General features: G+C 36.4%; 1 protein-coding gene and 1 non-coding gene across 2 annotated transcripts in view; one reads left to right on the top strand and one right to left on the bottom strand.

Moving 5' to 3' along the window:
* Cdh12 (cadherin 12) overlaps positions 1-9,595 on the top strand; it is a 1,253,457-nt gene that overhangs the window by 558,421 nt on the left and 685,441 nt on the right. The window lies entirely within an intron of this gene.
* On the bottom strand, positions 8,020-8,147 carry LOC115072500. Its single transcript, XR_003851556.1, has one exon. It is a non-coding gene; the product is annotated as a small nucleolar RNA SNORA40 (small nucleolar RNA).

Here is a 9,595-nt window from a genome sequence, read left to right as displayed (position 1 = left end):
TTAGAATGATGTTGGCTGTGGGTTTGTTATATATGGCTTTAATTATGTTGAGGTATGTTCCCTCCAGTCCAATTCCCTCTAGGATTTTGAACATAAATGCATGTTGAATTTGTCAAAGGCCTTTCTGAATTTATTGACGTGACACGTGGTTCTTGTCTTTGAGCCTATTTACATGATTTTTGATGTTTATTGACTTACATATATTGAACCATCCCTGCATTTCTGGGAGAAAGCTGACTTGATCATGGTGGATGATCTTTCTGATATGTGTCTGTATGCAGTTTGTAAGTATCTCGTTGAGAATTTTTTCATCTATCTTCATTAAGGATATGGGTCTATACATTTCTTTTTCAGTTGTATCTCTACCTGGCTTTGATATTAGAGTGATGCAGGTTTCATAGAAGGAATTTGGATGTTCTTTCTCCATTTCTATCTTTTTGAATAAATTAAGTAGTATTGCATGTAGAGCTTCTTTAAATGTCTGATAGAATTCTGCTGTAAATCCATCTGGTCTGGGACTTTTTTTATTTGGGAGGTTTTGTATTACTGTTTCAATTTCTTTTTGTGTTATGGGTCTGCTTAGGCTGTTGATCTCTTCTGGTTTTACTTTTGGTGGTTCCCATGCCTTTAGATATCCATCCATTTCTTTTAGGTATTCAAATTTAGTACACATATTCCCTAATAATGTTCTGTATTTTTCTGGTGTCTGTTGTGATCTTTCACTTTCATCTCTGATTTTGTTGATTTGGAGGTGCTCTTTCTTTCTTTTGGTCAACTGTGCTATCGGTCTGTGAATCTTGTTTATCTTGTCAAAGAACCATCCGATGGACTTGTTGATTCTTTGTATTGTTTTCTTTGTTTCACTTTCATTAACTTCTCCCTTGATTTTTGTTATTTCTTCTTGTCTGCTGGGTTTGGGTTTCATTGCTCTTGCTTTTCAGTGTCTTGAGTTGCAATGTTAAGTCACTTATTTGTGTTCTTTCCAATTTTTTGATGTAGGAACTTAGAGCTATAAACTTCCTTTTAAGGAAGCTTTCAGCATGTCCCAGTGGTTTTGTTGTGTTTACTGTTCTTTTCATTTACTTCCAGGAATGCTTTTCTTCTATGATGCTATTGAGGATCTGGTCCATGCCATTATCTGGGATTCTTTTCCTTTCTGTATGCCCATGATTCGCAAGTTTGGTCTTTTTATGGTATCACAGAATTCTTGCATATTCCATTCTTGTGCTTTCTTAAATTTTTCATAATCTTGAGTGGTCTAGTTCGTCCAATTTATCTTCCAGTCTGGATATTCTGTTTTCCATTTCACTCATCCTATTGGTGAGGCTTTCTCCTGTCTTTTCTAATTGGCTTACTGAGGATTTCACTTCCTTCTTCATTTCAGCCTGGGTAGTCTTCAATATTTCTAAATTCCTTCAGTTCTTTGATTTCTTTGTGTGTTCTTTAAATTCACTGAGTTCTTTTATCATGTTTATAATTGTTCTTTTGAGTTCCATGTCTTGCATTATCCCTAGGGGTTTCTCATTGTACTCCTTTAGAAGACTATTTGTATTTGGTGGGGAAATGTTATTTTGATTTTTCATGTTATTTTTCTCTATAATTTTGATCTGTGAATTTCTTTTACAGTTTCTGATTCTTGTGTGAAACTCAAGCCTTCAAGTTTTGGTCTGCTTCTTTTTGTAAACTTTATGTGTCTTTGTGGTTTACTTTTTGGGCATGAAAAGGTGGTTCCTCTAAGGTTCTGGTTCTCTGTTTTGATATTATATTGGAGTGGCAGGATTGCTTTTGTCTTCAGGAGTTTCCACAGAGGCCCAAGTTAGATGAGGATCAGATGCTCTCAGGCTTTCTCCTAATGTTTGGAGCCTTCCAGGAAAGATTTTGGCCTCAGGAATTTGCTGGTTTGACTGGCCTGGGAACCAGGCCAAGAAAAGATGATGGTCTAGCAGCTGGTGGCCATGCCACCCAGAGATACAAAGGAAGATGTGGGTGGGAATTGGCCCCAAGGGCTCCTCAGGACAACACTGAGGAGCTGAGTTGGTATAGATGCAAAGATTCAGGAAGAGGAAAGGTCAGCCCTGGCGTCCAGGAAAGAGGCTGGTGGGTCATGCAGGCCCAGGGAAGTAGAGGGAACTGAGGGCGGGGCCAGGTCCAGAGTCTCCTGGGGACCTAGAAGGAACTTATTTGGTCTGGATACGAAGGATCAGGAAGCAATGGTGGTTCCCCAGGTGCCTGGGGCACCAAGACAAGGAATGGGACAGGACCCAGGCTAGGAGGAGAGACCTGTGGGGGAGATGGGAGGGTGAATGAGGCTAGGAGTGTCAAGGCACAGAGGGCTCGATTGACTTACCTTGGAGAGAGGCCTGCGGGTCAGAGAGAGGCCTGTGGGTCATGCAGGCATAGGGAAGCAGAGGAAGGTGAGGGCTGGGCCAGGCCCAGAGTGCTCTTAGGGACCCAAAAAGGAAGTGAGTTGGTCTGGATGCAAAGGATCAGGAAACAGTGGTGTTTCTCCTGGTGCCTGTGGCGCCAAGACAAGGATTGGGACAGGACCCAGGATAAGAGGAGAGACCAGTGGGAGAGATTGGAGGGTGAATGAGGCTGGGGTAGTCAAGGCCTGGAGGGCACAATTGACTTACCCTAGAGAGAGAGGCCTGTGGTGTAGGAAGAACTTGTTTCTTTTTTTACCACATAATATACGTAGGTGGGATAAATTCTAGGTTTCTACAGCATACAATTGTGATTATAGCTGACAATAATAGTAGGCTCTGAAATAGCTAAAAGGATGGGTTTTTAGTCTTCCTTATACAAATAAGTGATTGATATTTAATTTGATGGGTATGTAAATAACCCTGACTTGACCAAACCACCTTTTACAATGTATTAAAAATATTACATGGTATTCCACAAATATGTAAATGATGTATCAATTGAGAAGATGATACTTCTAAATTTTAATTTTAAAAGATATTAATAAATATTAGAGCTAAAATCCATTTTTATACAAAATTTTTTGGGTCCATAAGTGTCCTTAACAATACATAAAGTCAAGTGTTATATTTAAAAAACAATAACCTAGGCAATGTTAATTACCCTTTAATTGCTTTACTAGTGCATCAGAACATCAGGGTTATTCCTAGGAGAAAACTTCAGTTCGGTGAAGACAAGCTAAATTTTGATTCCCAGTGTTTTGAGAGTACATTTTTTTTTCATAAACATTTTTACTATATAATGACATAATTCCACATTAGCAGAAAATTACGCCCAGAAAGGAGCATACCAAATTCTTTCTAATTTTAAATCTAAGCTTGTTTAGTAATAACAGGCATTATGATGTTCAAATGGAACAGTCATATAAAATCATTTACCATACTGAAGTTAATTATAGCAAAATAAATGTATCAGTGTAAATCATTAGTCTCCATGCAAGTTTATATGGTGACGAGAGACAGTGTGGTACATAGATTTTATTTGCATGCTCAGAGTATTACAAGAGAATCCCAGTTCTGGAATCCCTATACATTGAATCAACTCATTAAAATTTCCAGTTCATCTTAGTTTCTTTTCCTGTTGCTGTGATTTGATATTCTTATTAAAACAATTATGAAGAAATTATTTATTTTAGATCTCAGTTCAAGAGTATGGTCTGTCCTGATGGGGAAGCTGAGACAGCAGGAGCTTGCAGCATCTACCCACTCTCCGGCAACAGAGAGGGTGAATGTGAGCTACTGTTCAGTTTATTTTTCTCCATTTACACAGTTCAGGATCCCAGTCAGGGATGGAGTGGGGCCACTCAGCAATCTTCCTTCCTTAATTAATATTGTCAAGATAATTCCACACAGGTATACCCAGAAGCTTATCTCTTAGGTAATTATGGATTATGTCAAGTTTACAATGAACACTAAACATCACAATTCCAACTCTTGTTCACTTGACACCCAAACTCATCACTTGGAAGTCATAACTTTTTATCTTTGATCTTTATAGACTCTTGAACATATTATTATGTACAAGACATTCAGTCCAACTTTAATGTCTCCGTAGTATTTAACAATAATTCCAACACTTTAAACGTTCAGTATCTTAACTCTAAGCTCATAAAAAGAAACAAAAATCAAATTTCATGCTTGAATCATATAATAGCACAAACTAAGTAGCTCCATTCCAGAAAATAAGAATTGGAGCAGAAAAACTACTTAAACGCTTGGAAACCTGATCAGTTTCACCAGAAGCCCCCAGTAACAGACATGGAGCTGCAGGACTTGGTATTTGCCATTCTTAATTTCTTAAAACAATACTGGCATCTAATAGTAATGACAACTTAAAAATGTTTCTGTATTCTTGTTCAGATTTGTGTTCATTTAAAATATTAATGTATTGAATGAAAATGTCAACTAAACAGATGTAAAAATTATATTTCTTTCATCTATCATATTTTCATACAATTGCCTCATATGGGTTATTAAGAAAATATCCAGTACTTTTGTACTTGGATAACACTATATTTTTTTCATAAAATTGGAGTTTGTGAAAATATAAAAAAACATAATAAATTAATGCATAAATTAATATAATGCCCAAATCACACCTCTGCCAATCCACCACCCAGAAGCAGTTTGGGATCTTCCTTTTTTCATTTTTTTCTTCATTGAACAAGCAATATCTCTACACTTAGAAAAGGAGAGAGGTGGGGAGATGAGAAAAGGAAGGACCAGAAAGTGAAGATATGATTGGAATCTGTCCTACCTTTGATTTAGGAAAATGCCTTTACAATTTTGCAATAAATAATTTGCATTGTTCAAGTTAAAAAATAGCCAATGTTTATGATATGGTGATAGTCCTGAGAAATTATTATGGTTCTTGATACTATAAATGTAACAATAAAACTCATATACTGCAAAATATAATACATTTAAGATTTACAAGATACAGGGTTCTTGAACATAGGACATTGAGTCTATTCGTGTCCTGTGATTACCTGAAATATTTATATCTGAGCATACATTAGTTATTCCTTCCTCAAAATATTCAATAAGATTTTTAAAGAGTTTTAAAATAAATAAAGTTGTTTTATTTTTTCTGCTTCATTGGATTCTGTGTTTCACAGAACTGAATCTAAGCTGCCCCTCAGTCTTTTGTAGGTGATTTACTCTAGTCAAATCATTTGATTCAGATCCTCAGTAGATTGTGTTTCTGATTCTCACAATAAGTAGACTAACTCAGCAGTTTAAAAACAAGTGGATACACTGGCCCCAGTTGCCTTTAGTACAAGGCCCAGATGTCAGGGACTTTTGCACTGTGCTGCTGCAGAACACTTAGCATTTTCACAGAGCTCCACCTCCAGTGTTTCTATTAACCTTGAGCAGAGTAGCAGATGGCAAACTGGTTCTCTTTTGTGATAGACTAAGCGTTAATGGTATCCAGAACTGGATTTTGTTTTCAACCTCAGTAAAGAAGTCTGTGGGTAAAATTTATAATGTTGCCTTTTATTATGTATTTTTTTCTCATTGGTATTCTTTACAGGGCTCATAAACGCAGCAAGACAGCAAGTTAATCCAGTCAGACTACAACCTTTTCTTCCTAGTAATTCTTTTATTGCCAGAAAACAACTTCTAGATTGTAGGACTGTTATTTTTCTACTTTACTTTCTTTTCACATCTTTTTCTTTATAACTCCTATCATTACTATGTCTCCCAATGGTGCAACACTTAAGAGGAAAACTGGGTCAATAATATGAAAGGGTGAGAAGATAAATAACTACAAATAAAAACTACTGAGCAACACAGGCTAATAGACAGGAACAGACTTAACTTTATTGTCTGCACACACCAGGCATAAAATAATTTACTTTCTGAAAACTGAGAGGGAGAGCTGAATAATCAAGTGGGGGTAAAACTCTGTTGGATTTCCAAACAGAAGAATATGTCTAAAAATAATATTCCAAACTCCTAACAGATCTTTATATATCAAAAAGTTTCATGAATTTCATTTTTGAAATATCCCATTAACTGAAAAGTCAAGAAGTTGTGACATCAGAAATTTAATTCTGTATGGCAGTGACACAAAATATATTGTTTCATCAGAGAATTATCTGCTCTATTTCCCAAAGTGAAATATTCTATAAATTGTATTCCTTCTACTTAGGACTATTGAAAATAAGGAATTAGTAAGAAAATAAACTATTTAATATAAAAATTTTCTTTAACTTTGCATTCATATCCTGATCATGTGTAACTGAAAAATTTTAAATAGGATGTATGTTTTAAAATAATATGTAGGAGACTAGAGAAATGGCTCAGCTGTTAAGAGCATGGGCTGTTCTTTCAGAGGATCTGAGGTTGAATATAATTTAATGATCAACATAGTAATGAATACAAAAAATCAATTTCAAATACTTAAGTGGCTTCCACAATCTTAAAGAGTAATGTTTATCAGTATTTTGTTGAATAAATGTAAATATCATACTTGTTTTCTAATGTAATTTTGAATAAATAGAATCTGAATCTGAATTAATCAAATATTTGGGATTTGAGGCAATACTAATTTATTAATTTCTCTACTTATTACCCATTGCTGAAATTAAGAATTTAAAGTTTATTAGTTTGTAAACAGTAAATTTGCATCACCTGAATCAATTGAGAGATATACTATGTAAGCATATGACTATGTATTATAGTTGTGCATAACAGAATATCTGAGTATGGTCTCAACCTTTTTTCACAATCACAGTAATTTCTTCACTTTGTAAATCTATTTTTTTTAAGTTTAAGAGTTTTATTGATTCAAGAATTTTACACAATGAATTTTGAGTATATTTAGACCTCTTCAACCATATCCATCCTCACCAGGAAACCTTTACCTCCACCCTGGACCTTATATCTTTTATTAGCAAATGAAAAGCTACATCCATCTTACATAACACACCTAAGCTGGATGTCAGAGAAATCTTTTCTCATTAGAATGTCAGTGATCTATACATCTTATACAGAGGTGTCCCAAAGTCAGGGCCCAATTGCTTTTTTTTTTTTTTTTTCTTTTCTTTTTGTATGTAATTTGGGGTCAGAATGTCCCCAGATTTCTTGGAATGAGATTTTCACTCTTAATTTCTGTTTCTCTTACACTGCTTAGGAATGTCAAGTAGGGATTTCTCTTTTTCTCAGTGTTAGGAAATACTTGATTTTTCTTATCAAAGTTAGTTCTTCAAAGTCCTTGAATTAGGCTACAATTTGGATGTTTCAAGGCCTCGCTCAGCACAATGGCCCCTCACTGTGGACCAAGACATTTTCCAACAGGTTGCTTCCCCAGAGAGTTTTATTGTAGGTAAGAGCAGAAGCTAGTTCCTCACAGCAGGCAGGAATTAGCTCAAGAGGTTCAATCCAAGATTTTCAGAGAGGCAGTTGAAAAGTTTGAGAACTTCACAGAGTGTCCTCTAGTTTATTTTCTGAAGTCTATGTCCTTCTCAGATTTCTAATATTGTTGATGACCACAACCAGGTCTTGACAGCCACCACGTGATGATGATGGTTGACCGGCCATGGATGTCACTGGGGCACATGAGTGGGCGGGCTGGTTTGGTTCCGCAGGCCAACCAGGCCAGTATGGCTCTGCCATCATGGTTCCCCAGTTATTTTCCCTCTTACTTGCCAAGTTCTGAGTTCAGAAATTTGAGATTAATATAGAAACATCAAGATTCTTAATAAAATGAGGAGGCCCCAAGTCGTAGTTTAAGTCCTATGCCCAGAGCATCATCACTGCCACCACTGTTCTGGCTACAAAGCCATCTTGGCTTTCTAATGTCTCTTTCTTACTTACCAAGAATTATTTCTTACTTTCTCTGAATTTTGAGATCAATGTAGATGAACCTATGGCCATGTATTCATCTTGTGTGATAAGTTTCCTCACATGGCCCATCACACTATTCAGCCTTAGGAGTCAGCAAGCACCTGGCCCCAAAGCTAGCTGACTCGGGTGCTCCTCATTCCTGTACCATCTTTTCTCTCAAAACCATTGCTTTGAGCTATCTTGTCATATTACTTCTTATATGTGTCAAAACTCATAATGAACAATGAGTTCTAGGTTGCAAAGGAGAATTTATTTTTGCATCTATCTTTCATGATTTTCTCCACCAGTTGAATAAAAGCACACACAAAGGGCTGACTTTGTAAAACTTTTAATGAGCTACTAACTCACTGTTTTATTTTATTTAACTTCATTTTATATTTAAAGATAGCTTGCATAGGTCTATGTAATGATTAGAATGAAAATGTCCGCCATAACTTCCAAGTTTGTCCATAGCTGGTGATGTTGTTTTGGGAGGTTTTAGGAAGTGTGGCCTTACTGGAAGAAGAACATTGCTGGGGGTAGGCTTTGAGAAATGTTAAGCTTTGCCAGATTCCCAGTAACTCTCTATTTAATGTGTATGATTGATGATCTAAGCACCCTACTTTCTGTACCTGCCACCTCCTGCAACCATGTCTCCCTTCCATGTTGGATTCTGATTCCTCTGGAATGGTAAGCTCAAATTAACTCTTCGTTTTATAAGTTTCCTTGGTCAGGGTGTTTTATCACAATAGCAGAAAAGCAACTAATACAGTCTATAAGGGAACAGGAATTAAAATCCTTAAATGTTGGTTACAAAGTATATGTATTTGGAAATAAGTAGCAATCAATCTTAAGATTAATTACTTGAAGCCTGGTGTGATAGAGCACACATTTAATCTTAGCACTCAAGAGGCAGAGGCAGGTGGATCTCTATGAGATCAAGGATACCGTGGTATACAGACTGAGTTCCAGATCATCTGGGACTATGGAAGACTGTCTAAAACAAAACAAACAAAATAGATTGATTACTTAAGACTAAGAATAATGCTGGATATGTGAGTCTAAGAAATCATATTTACTCAAAGGCTATTGGTATTATTTATAATGATCATCGTGGACGAGTAAATCTTAAATGACCAGAAAATGCCTCTGGTGTAGACCAGATGAAGCTAACTCCTAGTAGTAGACCATTCAAACCACTGCAACACAGCACCATGCAGAGGTGGCTTAGAACAGTTTACATTTATTTATTATAGTTCTCACAGCTAGAAGTACAATTCAAGACATCAAGGGAATTTGATGCCTTAGTAAGATTCCCCTTCTCATGGACAGCTGTGCCCTCTCTTTGTCTTGCCTGGTAAGAGTCACATGGTGTGGAAACAAGGCGGTTACCAATGACCTTTAAGAAGAACAACAGTCCCATTCATGAGGGAAGATGTCTTAATTCTCTCCATGTTATCCAAATGCCCCTTGGGGATCAGGATCTCAAAACATGAATTTTTAGAGTACATAAACATTCAGATCAAACATGGTGTTTATTAAGTGCCTGCTGTGTTACAGGGACAGGGACACCTACTCTCATAATTGATATCTCCAGAATGCAAAGTCCAGGGCATTGTCTTGTTAGGGTTGAAGTATGTGTCACTGAAAGAGGCTAATGGAATGGATATCTCTTACATCACAGGAGTGAAACAATTAACTCTATAGTGGTATCCTGATAGGTCGATAACATTCATACTCATGTTAAGTTAAATAACTGATGGTGATCACTCACATTAATA

The sequence above is a fragment of the Nannospalax galili genome, unplaced genomic scaffold, assembly GCF_000622305.1.
Source record: "Nannospalax galili isolate Female #2095 unplaced genomic scaffold, S.galili_v1.0 scaffold600, whole genome shotgun sequence".
NCBI classification, from domain to species: Eukaryota; Metazoa; Chordata; class Mammalia; order Rodentia; family Spalacidae; genus Nannospalax; species Nannospalax galili.
Note: the sequence above shows the minus strand (reverse complement) of the source record. Positions and strands in the feature narration are given on the sequence as shown.